The sequence below is a fragment of the Furipterus horrens genome, unplaced genomic scaffold (assembly GCF_987537825.1).
Source record: "Furipterus horrens unplaced genomic scaffold, mFurHor1.1.pri manual_scaffold_2, whole genome shotgun sequence".
NCBI lineage: Eukaryota > Metazoa > Chordata > Mammalia > Chiroptera > Furipteridae > Furipterus > Furipterus horrens.
In genome coordinates, this window is record NW_028327172.1 from 75,160,765 (window position 1) to 75,178,011 (window position 17,247).

General features: G+C 35.3%; 1 protein-coding gene across 2 annotated transcripts in view; it reads right to left on the reverse strand.

Annotated features, from left to right (window-relative positions):
• Nucleotides 1-17,247, reverse strand: part of LOC150018845 (glutamate receptor 4) — a 430,718-nt gene that overhangs the window by 389,410 nt on the left and 24,061 nt on the right. The gene's annotated exons all lie outside the window — the stretch shown is intronic.

Consider the following 17,247-nt stretch of genomic DNA (forward strand, 5'->3'; position numbering starts at 1 on the left):
AATATTGTTGATGGACTATCACTTTATTTCCACTTCCTTTTTAAGTAGATGTTTTTGGAATCTTTTCCTTTTTCTTTCAACTGAGGTCTTTATTTAGTTATCCTGTTGCTTGAAAGAGGGCGTAAGCAGAGCTTGAGGCAATGAACAACTGCATTCTAGTGGTTATTTCTGCCCATATTTTTTCCAAATTAGTTGACTGACCTGACAAGGAGCATATCTGGACTTTTTCATCCTTCAGCTTTAGCACAGTCAGCCAATCGAGCAAGATATTATGTCATAAAATTCTTTTTAACTGGACCTGAACAGTTCTCTTTTTGCAGCTACAAAGTTCATTCCCTTGCTTCTTTTTCTCTATCTTTTCTGACTCAGCTTTGCCTTCATGCCACAGTTCCTGGTCAAGAAGCTGAATGTGCAAACCAAAATAGCATAACCACATCACTTCATTTCAACTGCTGCACCGGAAATTTTCTGGCTGGTGTAGGTCTTAAGCTAGGAGTTTCTTGTCTTTTTTTTTTTTTTCCTGTGGGCCATCCATTGTTTAGCTCCCAGGCCTTACATCTCCACAGATTTTGTTAGTAGAGCCTTCTAGAAACAATTTCCTGTTTCTTATACATTTTACTTTCCTATCAATTTAGGTGACATATATCAGGGTCAGCATTCATCTTCTTTTGCCTAAGTAAAGTAATACCTGTAACACATTATGACTCGGAGGTATGGGCTACTGTTCCCTTATTTTCAGCACAAGTAATATTTCTTTATTTTATGTTTATCTCTGCCAGTGTGCTCTTATCATATATCCTTAGGATCTATGACTTCTGGTCCAGATCACTTTAGATATATCTGTTGTTTTTTCTAGAACTTTAGTGGTTGGGTGGATAGGTGAGAAAGGCTTCCAATACCAGTTAGGTATTTGCAGAAGAATTTATAAAGTTCATGGTAGTCCAGCTAATGACTTTGCCACTTTTACATGACTGTCATGATTTAGGGATAAGGATCACCCCTTAACTTTCCAAGGAGTGTTGGATGTGATCAGACTTCATGGATGAAATATCACCATAATATTTAAAAGAGTGAAGGTGTACAGTTTGTTTTACAGATAATGAGTTTCCTTAAGTGATTCAGTTTAATGCAGTGTGTGTTCTCAGCTTGTCTCCTGCCCACTTCTTCCCCATCAAATGTGGATTCTTGTGAAAGCACAGAAGAAGGATTATAAAGCGCAATTTATTTCTTTTTTTTTTTTTTAAAGGTTTTTCTGGTGGTCTTTTTCTTTTTAAAAATAATTTATTTATTTGTTTGTTTATTTATTTATTTTTAGAGAGAGGGGAAAGGAAAGAGAGGGAGAGAAACATCACTGTGTGGTTGCCTCTTACTTGCAACCCCAACTGGGGACCTAATGTGCAACCTAGTCATGTGCCCTGACTAGGAATCGAACCAGCGACACTTGGTTCACAGCCTGATGCTCAATCCACTGAGCCACAGCAGCTAAGGCTTGCAGTTTATTTCTTGTAAGAAATAGACTATAGGTAACACTGCTCAACATGGACTGGAGAATATTTTTCCACCTACAAGGTACTGAAGGATAGAAAAATGGCTAATGTTGGATGGGTATTTTGTGAAAGTGATTAAAAGTTAATATTGTTGGTAAATTCATAATTTTATTAAACATATAGAAGTAATAATTATTTTATATTATTTATTCATTAAGTGCTAATAAAATTCTAGACTGAAATAGTAAATTAAATTTGTATTTTCTTTTACTTTTACTTACTTCAGTATTATCATGACAGATATTGGATAAATTAACACTCTCATAAGCATTTGTAAGTGCTTATTAAAATCTTACATAGCAATGTTTATGATTGTAAACATAGTGATTTACAATGTATGTAGCAATTAAGGTAAGAATAATGCTACAAAACATGTTCTATTTGAGGCTTTTTACATGTTAAATGAATAGAAAAATAAAAATTAAGCAAAAGAAATATAATGTTAAGAAATATGTTAGAAAGTAAAACAAAATGAAAATAATTAGCTGTGACTAGTCATCTATTTAATTAAAAGCAAATAAAAATTAATACAAAGTGTGATGCAAAGGGCATCATCACTCACTACTGATGACCATGTATGTTACTTGGAAATCAATTTCACAGTATATGGCAACAGCCTTTAAATAGCCAATGCCCCCTCATCCAGTAATTCTCCTAGAAACATATCCAATGGAGATAAGCAAAAATATAATAAAATTGTTATTTACAATTGTTAGGCACTAGAAAAAAGCACAAAAAATTTACTAAATTATTAACCTCCATAAACTAAATTATTACATGGCAAATTAAAATAGTATTTTTAGTAATTATTGGGAAAATGCCTAAAACTGTTAATTCCAAATAGCACAACAAATTTTAAAATTAAGTGTTTTTATAAAAGTAAAACTAATGTTTATATTTTTATTATTCAGTAGCAAGATTACTATGATTTTAACAGTTTAGTTTGTTATATTTTTCAAATAGCCTACAACAGGCACATAACTTTTGCATTTAAATATTTGTCAAAATAAAGCATCAACTATAAATGTTACTAAGAAGTTCTGAGAATACAAGGATAATATAAATTATTTTTTGCATTTTTATGATTTTTAAATTCTTATGAAATACTCAACTTCTTCAGTAAAAACAAATGTCTTTTCTTTCTTTTTTTTGATTTTCAAAAAAGTATACTATATTGATTATATTGTTACAGTTGTCTCAATTTATTTCCCTTTGCTCCCCTCTGCCAGTACCCCCACTTCCCTCCAAAAATCTTACCTCCCTTAGTTCATGTCCTTGAGTCATGCATATAAATTTTTTGGATTCACCCTTTCCTATATTATTCTTAACTTTCCCCTGTCTATTTGGTACCAACCAATTATTCTTCTATTCCCTACACCATTTCCCCATTTCTCCCCCTCCTACTTCCCAGCTGATAACCCTCCAAATGATCCCCATACCTATGATTCTGTTTCTATTCTGGTTTGCTTAGTTGGATTTCGTTTTTATTTTTTAGATTCAGTTGTTGATAGTTGTAAGTTCATTGTCATTTTAATGTTCATAGTTTTGACCTTCTTTTTCTTAAATAAGTCCCTTTAACATTTCATATAATAATGGCTTGATGAAGAAGAACTCCTTGGGCTTTGCCTTGTCTGGGAAGCACTTCATCTGCCCTTCCATTCTAAATGATAGTTTTGCTGGATAGAGTCATCTTGGTTGTAGGTCCTGCCTTTCATCACATTGAATACTTCTTGCCTGTCCCTTCTTGCCTGCAAAGTTTCTTTGAGAAATCAGCTGATAGTCATAGAGGCACCCCTTTGGAGGTAACTCTCTGCTTTTCTCTTGCTGCTTTTAAGATTTTCTCTTTTTATGTTGAAACTTTGGCATTTTAATTATTATGTGTCTTGGTGTGGTCCTCTTTGGGACTCTCTGTGCTTCCTAGACTTGTATGTCTATTTCTTTTGCCAAATTTGGGGAGTTTTCCTTCATTATTTTTTCACATAAGCTTTCAATTTCTTGCTCTTCATCTTCTCCTTCTGGCACCCTTATGATTTGGACATTGGCATGTTTAAAGTTGTCCTGAAGGTTCCTAAGCCTCTCTTCATTTTTTTCAATTCTTGTTTCCTCATTCTGTACTGATTGACTGTTTTTTTCTTCCTTATTTCCAAATAATTGATTTGGACTCCAGTTTCCTTCTCTTCACCATTGGTTTTGTATGGATTTTCCTTTGTTTCATTTAGCATATTTTTCACTTCTTTCCTTATGCATTTGCCATACTTAAGCGTATCTGACAAGCCTGTGAGCATCTTTATCACCAGTGTTTTGAAATCCACGTCTGTTGGGTTGGATATCTCCTCGTCGCTTAGTTCTATCATTGGAACCTTGATGCTTTCTTTTTTTAGGCCATACTTCTCTATTTACTCATCTTGACAAATTGCTGCGTTTGTTTGCCTCTGTGTTTTAGGTAGAGCTGTTACACTTATTATGTTGTGAGAGGCGGAGCCTTAGTTATGCATCAGTGCGAAGTGACCCGTTTCACCATATTGTGGTGCTGTATGTGGAGGAGGGATCTGAGAGGGAAAAATGCCACTTGCTCAGCACTCACCACTTCCAGGCACTTCTCCCACTTTCATATATGGGACTGGTGTTCCTCTAGCTGTTGCCCTGGCTGTTGTTCCCAGAGTGACTGGGTCTGCAGACATTATAGGATGGTGAGGACCCTTTAAACAAGCGGACTCTGCTAAGAGATCAGCAGTTTCTTCCTCTGCCCAACCCTCCACTGGTTTGCACAGTCAGAAGCAATGAGGCTTTATTTTCCCTGATGCTGGGACCATGAACTGTGTGGTCTGGTCTGGTGCTAGGAGCACTCCCCACATGTACCTCCCCACTTTTTAAAATGTGTGACTGCGCTTTCTGCTGGCCTGCTGCTGCTGCTGCCACCACTGTCATCACACCACGTCCTCTCCGTCCTGGCTCCGCCCCTCCTACCTGTCTGGATGAGTATTTCTTCTTTATATCCTTGTTTGTTGGACTTCCATGCAGCTCAATTTTCTGAAACTTCTGCCCGTCTCTAGTTTTGAGATAGTTGTATTCCTTCTTAGTTGTGGAGGGAGATGCAGCATGTCTATCTAGGCCTCCATGTTGGCTGGAAGTCAAAATGTCTTTTCCTTTAATACCTTTTCTGAATGTTAGGGAACAATTTACATCAGACCTTTCATCACAAATAAACCTTAGATTGCATTTAAAAAGCTAAAATATAGTCATTTTCTAATAAAATGTTGAAATTCTCATAATAAAAAGTTCTCTACTTATATTCTCATTACTAAATTATTTTAATAATTCTGATATTTTAAAATTATGAAACATTAAACACTTTAAATACCTGTAGCCATTGTTAATGGAATTAATAAAATGACAAATTTCTGCACAACATGAAAGCTGTATAGGAATATAGAAAACATGTACTCATTTTCTTTTTCATATTTAAGTGAAAATTAAGATGTTATCTGTAAATTGAAGGGCAAAGAATGTATAATCCTATTGCTCGCTTCAAATTTTATGATTCTTTATTATATTTCTATTAGTAAAGTACTGTGGATCAGTGGAAGAAGTATGGAATCAAACAAAAGAGACATGGATTAATAGTCCCAGCTATATCAAAAGGGAGTCACGTGTCTATGACTTTCGTTTAGCTTTTCTGATAAAAAAAAAAAAAATTCCTCATTTAGTAGGTCCTTTTCAATCTAATGGCCTTTGACTATTATGGTTATATTGTGGAAAATATGATGGAATCATCATTATAAATTAAAACTATACACTGTACAGTTTTGAAGTAAAATATTGAAGGATGTCCTCAGCTTTTCTAAGAGAATTTCTTTGAATTATTTCATGCAATATTATTTTATTTACCTTCATAAATACTGTGAAGCATAGAAATGGCTGACTCTGGCCATCTACAAGGCATATGAGTGAGACATAATGCTTAAACCTCCCCAGGGCTGGAGGCCTTAGGTCCCTTTTACTTCTACTCAAAGATGCCATAAGTATACTCCATCCATGAAACTAGTAATATCTGTTTAAACAGAATTTAAAAATATACTTTGTATTTATTCAGGAAATCATCCCATTAGTAAACTTGAAAAAAAACTTTTCTTCAAAAGCTAATTGATGGACTTAATAAATGCAGCAGTTCTCAACTTGGAGATGGAAAGAGATAAACACTAAATTAAATTCAGCATGGTATAAATATTCCCTCCTCCCATGGAGTTAATGTGATTAAATGAGTATTCCCTTGTCAAGTAAGAGGGAGATAAGATCTATTTACTGGTTTATTTATGTTGATTTTTTATTTGTTTGTTTTCTTGGTTGGTTTATTGTTTTAAGAAAATAGTGAAACACTGAGTTTATGTAAGTATTTGTTGAGTATCTACCACGTGAAACTGAGAATGGATAATAGAAAAAGATATGTAGAGAACTTCACTTAATAAAGAAGGTTAGAAATGATAGGAAAGGGAAAGGAAACATAAATGTTATCCTGGAAAGTTAGAGGAAAAAAGTTAAGTTCTAATAATTCAAAGAAAGACAAATAAAGAAAGAAAGCAATTCTGTAAAAGGAGATAAATGTAAGGTATCTAATGGAGGTAAAAGTGTAAAAAATATCAAGATCAATAAAGAGACTATGAAATATTAGGATAAGAATAGTGATTCTTTTAAAATCCTTAATCGAGGACATTTTTTTATTGCTCCTAGAGGGAGAGGTAAAGAAAGCAGGGAGGAGGAAGACAGAGAGAGAGAGAGAGAGAGAGAGAGAGAGAGAGAGAGAGAGAGAGAGAGAGAGAGAGAGAGAGAGACTTAGTGGAAAGTATGAGACTGGCTGCCTTCTTGTACCCGCCCTGACCTGGGGATCAAACCTGCAACCTAGGTGTGTGCCCTGACCAGGAATTGAACCCGTAACATTTTGGTCTACAGGATGATGCTTCAGCCAACTGAGCCATGCCACCCAGGGCAAGAATAGTGATTTTTAATTTAAAAAAGGGCTAAATTACCTAACATGTTATTTAAAAAGGGCTACCAATAATACGTGCTAATAAAACATGGAGGAAAAAAACACCCTCTAAGGTGCAGATTCCTGAGAAGCATATGATTACATTACTGCTATGTACTTATCAAATTTATTTAAAAATGGCTATATGTATTATTAGTGGAATAGAATAATGTGATTTGGAGCAACAGGTATTCAGTAGATCTAGGGTAGCTGCACATACACTCAGTGTCTTGGGTATTGTTTGTAGATGCCCCAGGCCTTGATAGCCTCTATTTAACACAATGTTTCTGGCCATCTCCTCCACAACATCTCATACTGTTCATAGTGGCATGATCTTTCTGCTGCTTTGGTTTCACATCTATCACTGTCAATATTGCACAGTTTTCATTAGTGTTTCCGTGCAAAACTGCAGGATTTCTTTAGGGGAAGCTCTTCACAGGTTCACTCTTGCATAAGAACTCAGCATAAGACCTAGTCTAGTTCTTTTAGAACATGCAATCAGTACCATCTGTTAGGTGACACAGAAAAATTAGTTCAAACTTGGATGATGTTTTGGTAGCAAAAATAAACCATTGTAAGAATTTAGAATCTCAGATATCCACGTTAATTCAGACTAGTACTTCATTGGTGGTGAACCATCTTCCTTCATGATCATTCTCATATTGATTAGCTTTTAAAAATATTCATGTTCAAACTGCATTTTATTTTATCTACATTCTAGAACAACATGCTATAATAAGTCTCAAATATGAGTTCTTAAAAACCTGTCAGGTTTTAGACACAGTGCCTTATTCTCCTGGTTGGAATTTTTTTTCTGTCCTTAGAACCTGCAAAGCACACTGTGGTGCTTACCACTATCTAGTTTATATGATGGTCATCTATTCACATGTCTTATTTCTCCTTCCTGACTTCAAACTGCATGAGGGCAGAGCATTTATCTGGCCTTTTGTTGAATTCTCCATAGTGCCTACTGTGGTATGATGTATTTGGTAGACATTCAGTAAACATTTATAAATAATTGTGTTAGCAAATGCATATTTTTCTGTGATGATTCATATCATACAATGTGCACAAAATGCGGATATATTGCTCAGAGAAATTCAGTCCAATTAAAAGTATTGTTTTTAAAACAGTGATGATGAGATTAACAACTAAAGAAGACAGACAAAGGCAGTAGATCACTGGAAGTCTCCAATAGGCTGCCTAGGGCCAGTCTGGTACATGATCTGACGATACCAGAGGCAGATCCATGAAGAGCAGATCATTCTAATAAGCACCAACAAACAATAAGAATCACAAAAATTGGGAGACAGAGAAACAAACCCCCATCAAAAGGAAAGGTAGAATCCCCAGAGAGAGTGCTAAATGAAATAGAAGGGAGCAAAATATCAGATACGGACTTCAAAACATGGATTATGGAGAAGCTGAATGAGCTCAGCGGAAACTACAAAGAACTCCAGGGAAACTACAAGGAACTACAGAAAAACTACAAGGAACTCACAGAGAATTACACGAGCATGAAAAAGGACATAGAAGCTATCAATAAGAGCCAGGAGGAAATGAAGAATATGATCTCTGAATTGAAGAACACAGTAGAAAGAATTAAAAGCAGGCAAGAGGAAGCAGAAGATCAGATCAGCGAGCTGGAGGACAACGTACACAAAAACTCCCAGACAATGCAACAAAATGAAAAAAGACTGAAGAAGAATGAAGAGGTTCTAAGACAGCTGCAGGACAACATGAAACGTAATAATATCCGTATCTTAGGAATTCCAGAAGGAGAAGAAGAAGAGCAAGGGATAGAAAACCTCTTTGAAAAACTAATGACAGAAAACTTTCCTCACATGAGGAGAGAAAGAGTCACGCAAGTCCAGGAAGCACCGAGGGTCCCAATGAAGATGAACCCCAACAGGCCCACCTCAAGACACATCATAATTAAAATGGCAACATTCAAAGACAAAGAGAGAATCCTAAAAGCAGCAAGAGAGAAACAACTAATAACATACAAGGGAGCTCCAATAAGGCTATCATCAGATTTCTGAGCAGAAACACTACAAGCCAGAAGGGAATGGCAAAAAATATTCGAAGCAATGAAAAACAAAGGCCTACAACCTAGAATACTATACCCAGCAAAGCTCTCATTCAAAATGGAGGGTGAAATAAGGAGCTTCCAAGACAAAAGAAGACTAAAAGAATACATCTCCACCAAACCAGCAATGCAAGAGATGCTAAAGAGTCTGCTCTAAGAAGATAAAGAAACAGAGAGAGACAGAGAAGAACATGAGTACAAAGGGGAAAAATGACAATGAATAAGTACTTACCGATAATAACCTTAAATGTAAATGGATTAAACGCTCCAATTAAAAGACATAGGGTAGCTGAATGGATTAGAAAGAATGACCCACATATATGCTGTCTACAAGAGACACACCTTAGAACAAAAGATCTACACAGACTGAAAGTAAAGGGATGGAAAAAAGTATTTCAAGCAAATGGACATGAAAAAAAAGCCGGGGTAGCAATACTTATATCAGACAAAACAGATTTCACAGCAGAGTCCATAAAAAGAGACAAAGAAGGGCATTTCATATTACTTAAGGGAAAAATCCATCAAGAAGATATAACCCTTATAAATATATATGCACCCAACTTAGGAGCACCCAAATATATAAGGAAAATTTTGAAAGACTCCAAGAAAGATATAGACAGCAACACACTCATCGTAGGGGACTTTAACACCCCATTGTCAACAATGGACAGATCTTCGAAGCAAAGAAACACCAAAGGTATTGAGGCACTGAACAACACTCTAGATCAAATGGACTTAGTCGATATATATAGAAGTTTCCACCCCAAAGAAGCAAAATATACATACTTCTCAAGTGCACATGGAACATTTTCAAAGATAGACCACATGGTAGGACACAAAACAAGCCTCAACAAATTCAAGAAAATTGAAATTATATCAAGTATCTTCTTAGATCACAATGGCTTAAAATTGGAAATCAACCTCAAGGAAAAAATCTCAAAAACATACAAACTCATGGAGAATGAATAACATGCTATTAAATAATGAATGGGTTAACAATGACATCAAGGAAGAAATCAAAAAGTTTCTGAAAACTAATGATAATGAACACACAACAACCCAAAATCTATGGGATACAGCGAAAGCAGTCCTAAGAGGAAAGTTCATAGCAATACAAGCCTACCTAAAAAAGCTAGAAGAATATCTAATAAAAAATTTACCTTACAGCTACAAGAACTAGAGGAAGAACAACAAGCAAAGCCCAGATCAAATAGAAGGAAGGAAATCATCAAGATCAGAGCCCAATAAAATGACATAGAGTCTAAACCAGCAATTCAACAGATCAACAAAAGTAGGAGCTGGTTCTTTGAGAAGATAAACAAAATTGACAAGCCTTTAACCAGGCTCATCAAGAAAAAAAGAGAGAGGACCCAAATAAATAAAATCAGAAACGGAAGAGGAGAAATCACAACTGATACAACAGAAATACAAAGGATTATAAGAAATTATTATGAACAACTCTATGGCAAGAAATTTGACAACCTAGAGGAAATGGACAAGTTCCTGGAAACCTATGGTCTTCCCAAACTGAATCAAGAAGAAGCAGAAAGTCTGAATAGACCAATAACAGCTAGTGAAATTGAAGCAGTAATCAAAAAATTCCTGGCACATAAAAGCCCTGGACTGGATGGCTTCACAAGTGAATTCTACAAAACATTCAGGAAAGAACTAACTCCTATCCTCCTCAGACTCTTCCAAAAGATACAAGAAGAGGGAAGACTCCCAAACTTGTTCTATGAAGCCAGTATAACCCTAATTCCAAAACCAGGTCAAGACACAACAAGGAAAGAAAACTACAGGCCAATATCGCTGATGAACATAGATGCTAAAATCCTCAACAAAATATTGGCAAATCGGATCCAGCAACACATTAGAAAGATCATACACCACAATCAAGTAGGATTCATCCCAGGGATGCAAGGATGGTTTAATATTCGCAAATCAATAAACGTAATACAACACATAAACAAAATGAAAGACAAAAACCACATGATCATATCAATAGATGCAGAAAAAGCATTTGATAAAGTACAACACCCATTTATGATAAAAACTCTCAGCAAAATGGGAATAGAGGGAGCATACCTCAACAAAATAAAGGCCATATATGAGAAACCTGAAGCCAACATCATACTCAATGGGCAAAAACCGAAAGCATTCCCGCTGAGATCAGGAACAAGACAAGGATGTCCGCTTTCTCCGCTCCTATTCAACACAGTCTTGGAAGTTCTAGCCACAGCAATCAGACAAGAAAGAGAAATAAAAGGCATCTAAATTGGAAAAGAGGAAGTAAAAGTGCCATTATTTGCAGATGACATGATAGTGTACATAGAAAACCCTATAGACTCCACAAAAAAACTACTCATCCTAATAAGTGAATTCGGCAAAATAGCAGGATACAAAGTCAATATGAAGAAATCAAAGGCATTTTTATACACCAACAATAAAAACTCAGAGATAAAAACTGAAAGAAAAGTCCCATTTACCATAGCAACAAGAAAAATAAAATACCTAGGAATAAACTTAACCAAGGAGGTAAAAGACCTGTACTCAGAAAACTACATAACACTGAAGAAGGAAATTAAGGAAGATACAAATAAATGGAGCATATCCCATGTTCATGGATGGGAAGAATCAACATCATTAAAATGTCCATACTACCCAAAGCAATTTATAGATTCAATGCAATCCCTATTAAAATACCAGCAACATATTTTACAGACCTAGAACAAATACTTAAAAAATTTATATGGAACCAAAAAAGAGCTCGAATAGCCACAGCAATTTTGAGGAAGAACACAGTAGGGGGAATCACAATACCTGATATCAAACTATACTACAAGGCCACGGTAATCAAAACAGTCTGGTACTGGCATAAAAACAGACATATAGATCAATGGAACAGAATAGAGAGCCCAGAAATAAACCCAGGTTCATATGGTCAACTAATATTTGACAAAGGGGGAAAGAACATCAAATGGAATGAAAACAGTCTCTTCAACAAATGGTGTTGGGAGAACTGGACAGGGACATGCAAAAAAATGAAACTAGACCACCAACTTACACCATACACCAGAATAAACTCAAAATGGATCAAAGACTTAAATGTAAGCCGTGATACCATAAAGGTCCTAGAGGAAAAAATAGGCAGGAAAATTTCAGATATCCCACGTAGCAACATTTTCACTGATATATCTCCTAAGGCAAGGGAAATAAAGGAAAGAAAAAACAAGTGGGACTACATCAAACTAAAATGTTTGTGCTCAGCTAAAGAAAACATCAGCAAGATGAAAAGGAAACCAACAATAAGGAAAAATATATTTGCCAATGACATCTCAGACAAGAGTTTGATCTCCAAAATATATAAAGAGCTTATACGACTCAACATCAAGAAAACAGACAACCCAATTAAAAAATGGGCAAAGGACCTGAACAAAAACTTCTCCAAAGAAGACATACAGAGGGTCCATAAACATATGAAAGTATGCTCAACATCACTAGCCATCAGAGGGATGCAAATAAAAACCACAATGAGATATCACCTCACACCAGTCAGAATGGCCATCATCAACAAATCAACAAATAACTTGTGGTGGAGAGAATGCGGAGAAACGGGAACCCTGGTGCACTGTTGGTGGGAATGCAGACTGGTGCAGCCACTATGGAGAACAGTTTGGAATTTCCTCAAAAAACTAAAAATGGAACTGCCTTTTGAACCAGCAATTCCATTGCTAGGATTATATCTGAAAAGTCCTGAAACACCAATTCAAAAGAACCTGTGCACTCCAATGTTCATAGCAGCACTATTTACAATAGACAAGTGCTGGAAACAACCTAAATGCCCATCTGTAGATGAGTGGATCCAAAAACTGTGGTACATTTACACAATGGAGTTCTATGTAGCAGAAAGAAAGAAGGAACTTCTACCATTTGCAACAACATGGATGGAACTAGAGAAAATTATGCTTAGTGAAATAAGCCAGGCAACAAAAGAAAAATACCTTATGCTGTCACCTATTACAGGAAACTAATGAACAACACAAATGAGCAAAATTGAACCAGAGCTATGTAAACAATAAGTAGACTAACAGTAACAAGGGGGGAGGGGGGAGGGAGAGAAGAGGGTAAAAGGGGAAGGGTCAAGTCAAAAAACTTGTATAAACGACCCACGGACATGGGCAACTGAGTGGGGACTGAATGTGGGGGAAGGGAGGGACAGGGTGCAGGGAAGCAAGAGGGGAAAAAAGTGAGACAACTGTAATGGAAAAACAAACAAAAAAAACTTTCTAGTGGGGGAAAAATGAAAATATGAAGAATGGAAATGCCAGTTCAGTGAATATTAGGACAAAGATTTTCCTTCACATTGTATATTTTTCTCCCTATTTGATCCCTCCAGAGTTTGGCATTCTAAATGAGTAAATAATGACATAAGTTTCTTTGCATAGAACTAATAAGACCAGTTGTTAATAGAGGTTCCTTTTTTTTTTGACCAAGTCTTTGACTGGAATGTCAAGCCTAAAGGAGACATACTTGGGCTCAGGTTGTTACCAAAAAGCCCTGAGGAATAGGGAAGAAAAAAAAAAAAACACTGATGATATTACAATAAACATTTTTATATTATGCTGGTATAAGCAAAAGAATTGTTAAAGGTCATAGGCATATAATGCTATGCTATTGTTAATACATGCATTAAAATTAAATATATATTTTCATTTTTAACATTTAAGGCAACAAAGCTTCTTTTTATTCTTCATGCTATTAAGATTAGCTAGTAAACCACAATGAGATACCATTTTACACCAGTCAGAATGGCCATCATCAACAAATCAACAAGCAACAAGTGCTGGCGAGGATGTGGAGAAACGGGAACCCTACTGCACTGTTGGTGGGAATGCAGACTGGTGCAGCCACTATGGAGAACAGTATGGAATTACCTCAAAAGATTAAAAATGGAACTGCCTTTTGAACCAATGACTCCACTACTAGGATTATACCCGAAGAATCTTGAAACCCCAATTCAAAAGAACTTATGCACCCCTATGTTCATTGCAGCACTGTTTACAATAGCTAAGTGCTGGAAACAACCTAAGTGCCCATCTGTAGATGAGTGGATCAAAAAACTGTGGTACATTTACACAATGGAATACTATGTAGCAGAAAGAAAGAAGGAACTCCTGCCATTTGCAACAACATGGATGGAACTAGAGAGAATTATGCTTAGTGAAATAAGCCAGGCAAAGAAAGAAAAATACCATATGATATCACCTAATACAGGAAACTAAAGAACAACACAAAGGAACTAAATAGAACAAAGACCAGAATAGCAGTCAATAGGGGGGAGGGGAGAGGGAGAGAAGGGGGATAAGTAAGGGAAGGGTTTAATTAAAGAGCCTATATGAAAGACTCATGGACATGGACAACGGGGAGGGATATGATTGTGGGAGAGGGGGTGGGTTGGGTGGGGGAGAGAATTTGGGGGAAAAGGGGACAACTGTAATTGAAAAACCAAAATAAAAAAATTAAAAAAAAAAAAGATTAGCTAGCTACATAGAAAATATTTTAAATGGTTGATTACATTTCTCAACAATAATGGGGAGTACAAATATCAAAGTTAAAGAGCATTTTGTACAGTTTTTAATCTTACAAATGCTGTAAATTCTTTTCCATCTCTACACTTCAGATTTCAGGTTAAAAAAAACCCATTGTTTTGTATTAATACATACTGAGGTCTCTGTTCTAGTAATACCAGCTGAAAAGTCAAGAAATTGAATCATTGTGTGGTAATATTCAAATACATCAGACCGAGGGAAACAGGATGGTTTGATGGTTGTGACCAATAGGACATCAATTTAATTTTAGCCAAGTGCAGTAAGAACTATGCATCTCTGCCTCTGTGCTTTATTTGGTATGATTCACTTTGAGAGACACTATCATTCCAAGTCATCGTTTTAGGATTGCTCTTTAAAAAGAGTTCACAGATTAAATAAGCATCCTGTTTCCTAAAGCATATGTTTACAATCACATTGTCACAACAGTGAGAAGCAACACCATATGGCATGCACTAAATGGGGTTAGACTTCTGAATCCTGGGAACACTAGTGAAAATGGGGGGATTGGCCTTTTCCATGTTATCCTTGATAATGCAGAGGTTACTTATGTATTATATCTATGGAGAAAGGAAAAGGATGAAAATATAGGATGTTTTGATTTGATAGGTCTGTCAGGTGGGGTAGTGAAAGAAAATGAAATTCATTAAAAAGCCAATTTGAACTTTAAAAAATCTAAACTTCAAAAAAAAGAAAAAATGGCAAAAAGTCCTTGAGGGATAAAATGAGAACAGGAAATTATAAGAAAAACATAAAAGTTATACACTCTACATTTTTACAAATTTTGTTCACCATTGTCTTAATATGTACATTTCCTGAATATTATCTACCTTTAATAACAAAAATTTTATACCATCAAGCATTCTATGTGGGGAATCATTAATAAAAAACTGAATTGATGAAAAGCAAGAAGGCACTTGTCTTTTTTTTTCTTTGCAGTGGAAGCTGCTCAGGTTGTATTCTAAAACTGCTTCACGTGTAATGGATTACAAATATACTCAATAATTAAAAGCCAGTGTTTAGAGTTGCACACATGCATGGTAACAGAGATGTGAGGCAGAGCTGCCTCTGGGTTGATGTGAATACCAGTCGCTGGGTCTTCTGGCAACATTCCATGTCAGACTACATGTATTGTTTTCAATACCTTCCTGTTTCTAAACTACCTTGAGTATATGCTCATACATATATATTTTTTTCTTTATGATTTGAGTTTATGCAGAATAATGGAATTAAATAAGGTTGGATTTTACTGTGATAATTAAATTATAAATTAAAATATGAGACTTAGTTTATATAAGTCCATATTCAAGGTCAAAGTCTTCCCTTGGCCATTAACATATTTTCAAGTGCAGTAATGGTGAGGGTTACCCAAGGGGACCATTTGGCTGGGAGGCTCTGCATGGGGAGAAGGAGCAGTCTCTTCTAGTGCATCTAATGATCTGTGAAATGGCATGAATCCAGGACAAGACTCACCCCTGTGAGTCTCACAGAAATTAAAACTGTCCTTCATAGTATTTTCTTTTGTCAAAAATGTAATTTCCACAATTCCAACATCAATTTTACTTAGTCACTTATCTTAAAGTAAAACCAATAAAATTTATCATGTATATTCTATTCTTGCCATTTACTGTGGAACTGTCATTTATCAACACTATGACAGATCTTTATATTGCTTTCTCCCTTTCAAATACTGGTGTTTGCTCCCAAGTCACAAAATATATATTTATACTGAACTTTCTTAGTATGATTGTAATTCAGATACTAACATTTTATTTTATCTTTATGCAGTTAATTTTCTACAGAGAGGTTAATAGGTTAATTTCCCCAGTTCTATTTTGCATTCTAAAGAAAATTAAAAGTAATTTATTTCTGAAATCTCTGATAACATTATTTTAGAGAATATTCAAATATAAGACTTCTATATTTGATTGCAGATAAAAAACAGACACAAGTTAAAGTTTTAACTATCCGTCCACATCAAAAACCCTGTATGTCATCTAATTTCTTAATGCCTCATTTTTGAAACACTGTGAAGTACTATATGTGTGTGAGGGATTATTATCATAGATATATAAACAAAGGTATTTATATTTGTCAAATCCTACCCCAAAACTACACATTCCAAAATCATTTATTAAATACTGGTGCATACTCTACAGTGCATGTACTTTTTATAATGAGAGCCAAAGTTTTATGTACAATCTATTAATTTTTAGGCTGGAAACAAATTTATTTTTTAAAGTCTTGTGGACCAAACAGTACACAGTTTTTGTTTCTTTCCCATGATGTTATCTTCTCCAGAAATCTTTTTATTAAATATAAAATGTATATATTCTGACAATCTCCTTCTTGTTCATTTTTTTAACTGTCATCTACATGCTGATAATTCTAAAACCCATATCTTCATCTTAGATATTTCTACAGCTGCTCAAATAGTCAACTTCCTACAGAACTCCACTAGACAGAAATTTATAACAAAAATAGATCTAAAGTGAATACGTACATAACATTGCTTTAAGGCTTCTTATTCCATCTTCATTTCATATCCTTAGAACGCACACTCCACTATCTCTTAAGCTATAATTTTAGAGACCCTCTTCTCTTCTCTTCCATCAGCCATAAAAGTCTGCATTTTATTTTGTACACATGAGGCCGAGCGAATCATTTATTTAATTATTTCAATGATTACTGTGGTTACACTAATTCTCAGAGGACAATACCTAAACACTTTATATGATGAATTGTAATGCGTTGTTTTACATATTTATAATTAAAATCAAGCTAAGTATTTTTTCTCTTTAATGTATAATTTAGACTCCTAAAACACAAAAAATTTGATTAACCTGCCAAAAATTCACATAGCTAGTGAGCAACAAAGCTGGGAATTGAAACTGGATCTAGCTCCAGAGCCCATGCTCTCTCCCTTCACCAATGGGCTAGGTTTGGAATAATGAAGTGTTTTTATGTATGGAAAGAAGGTGG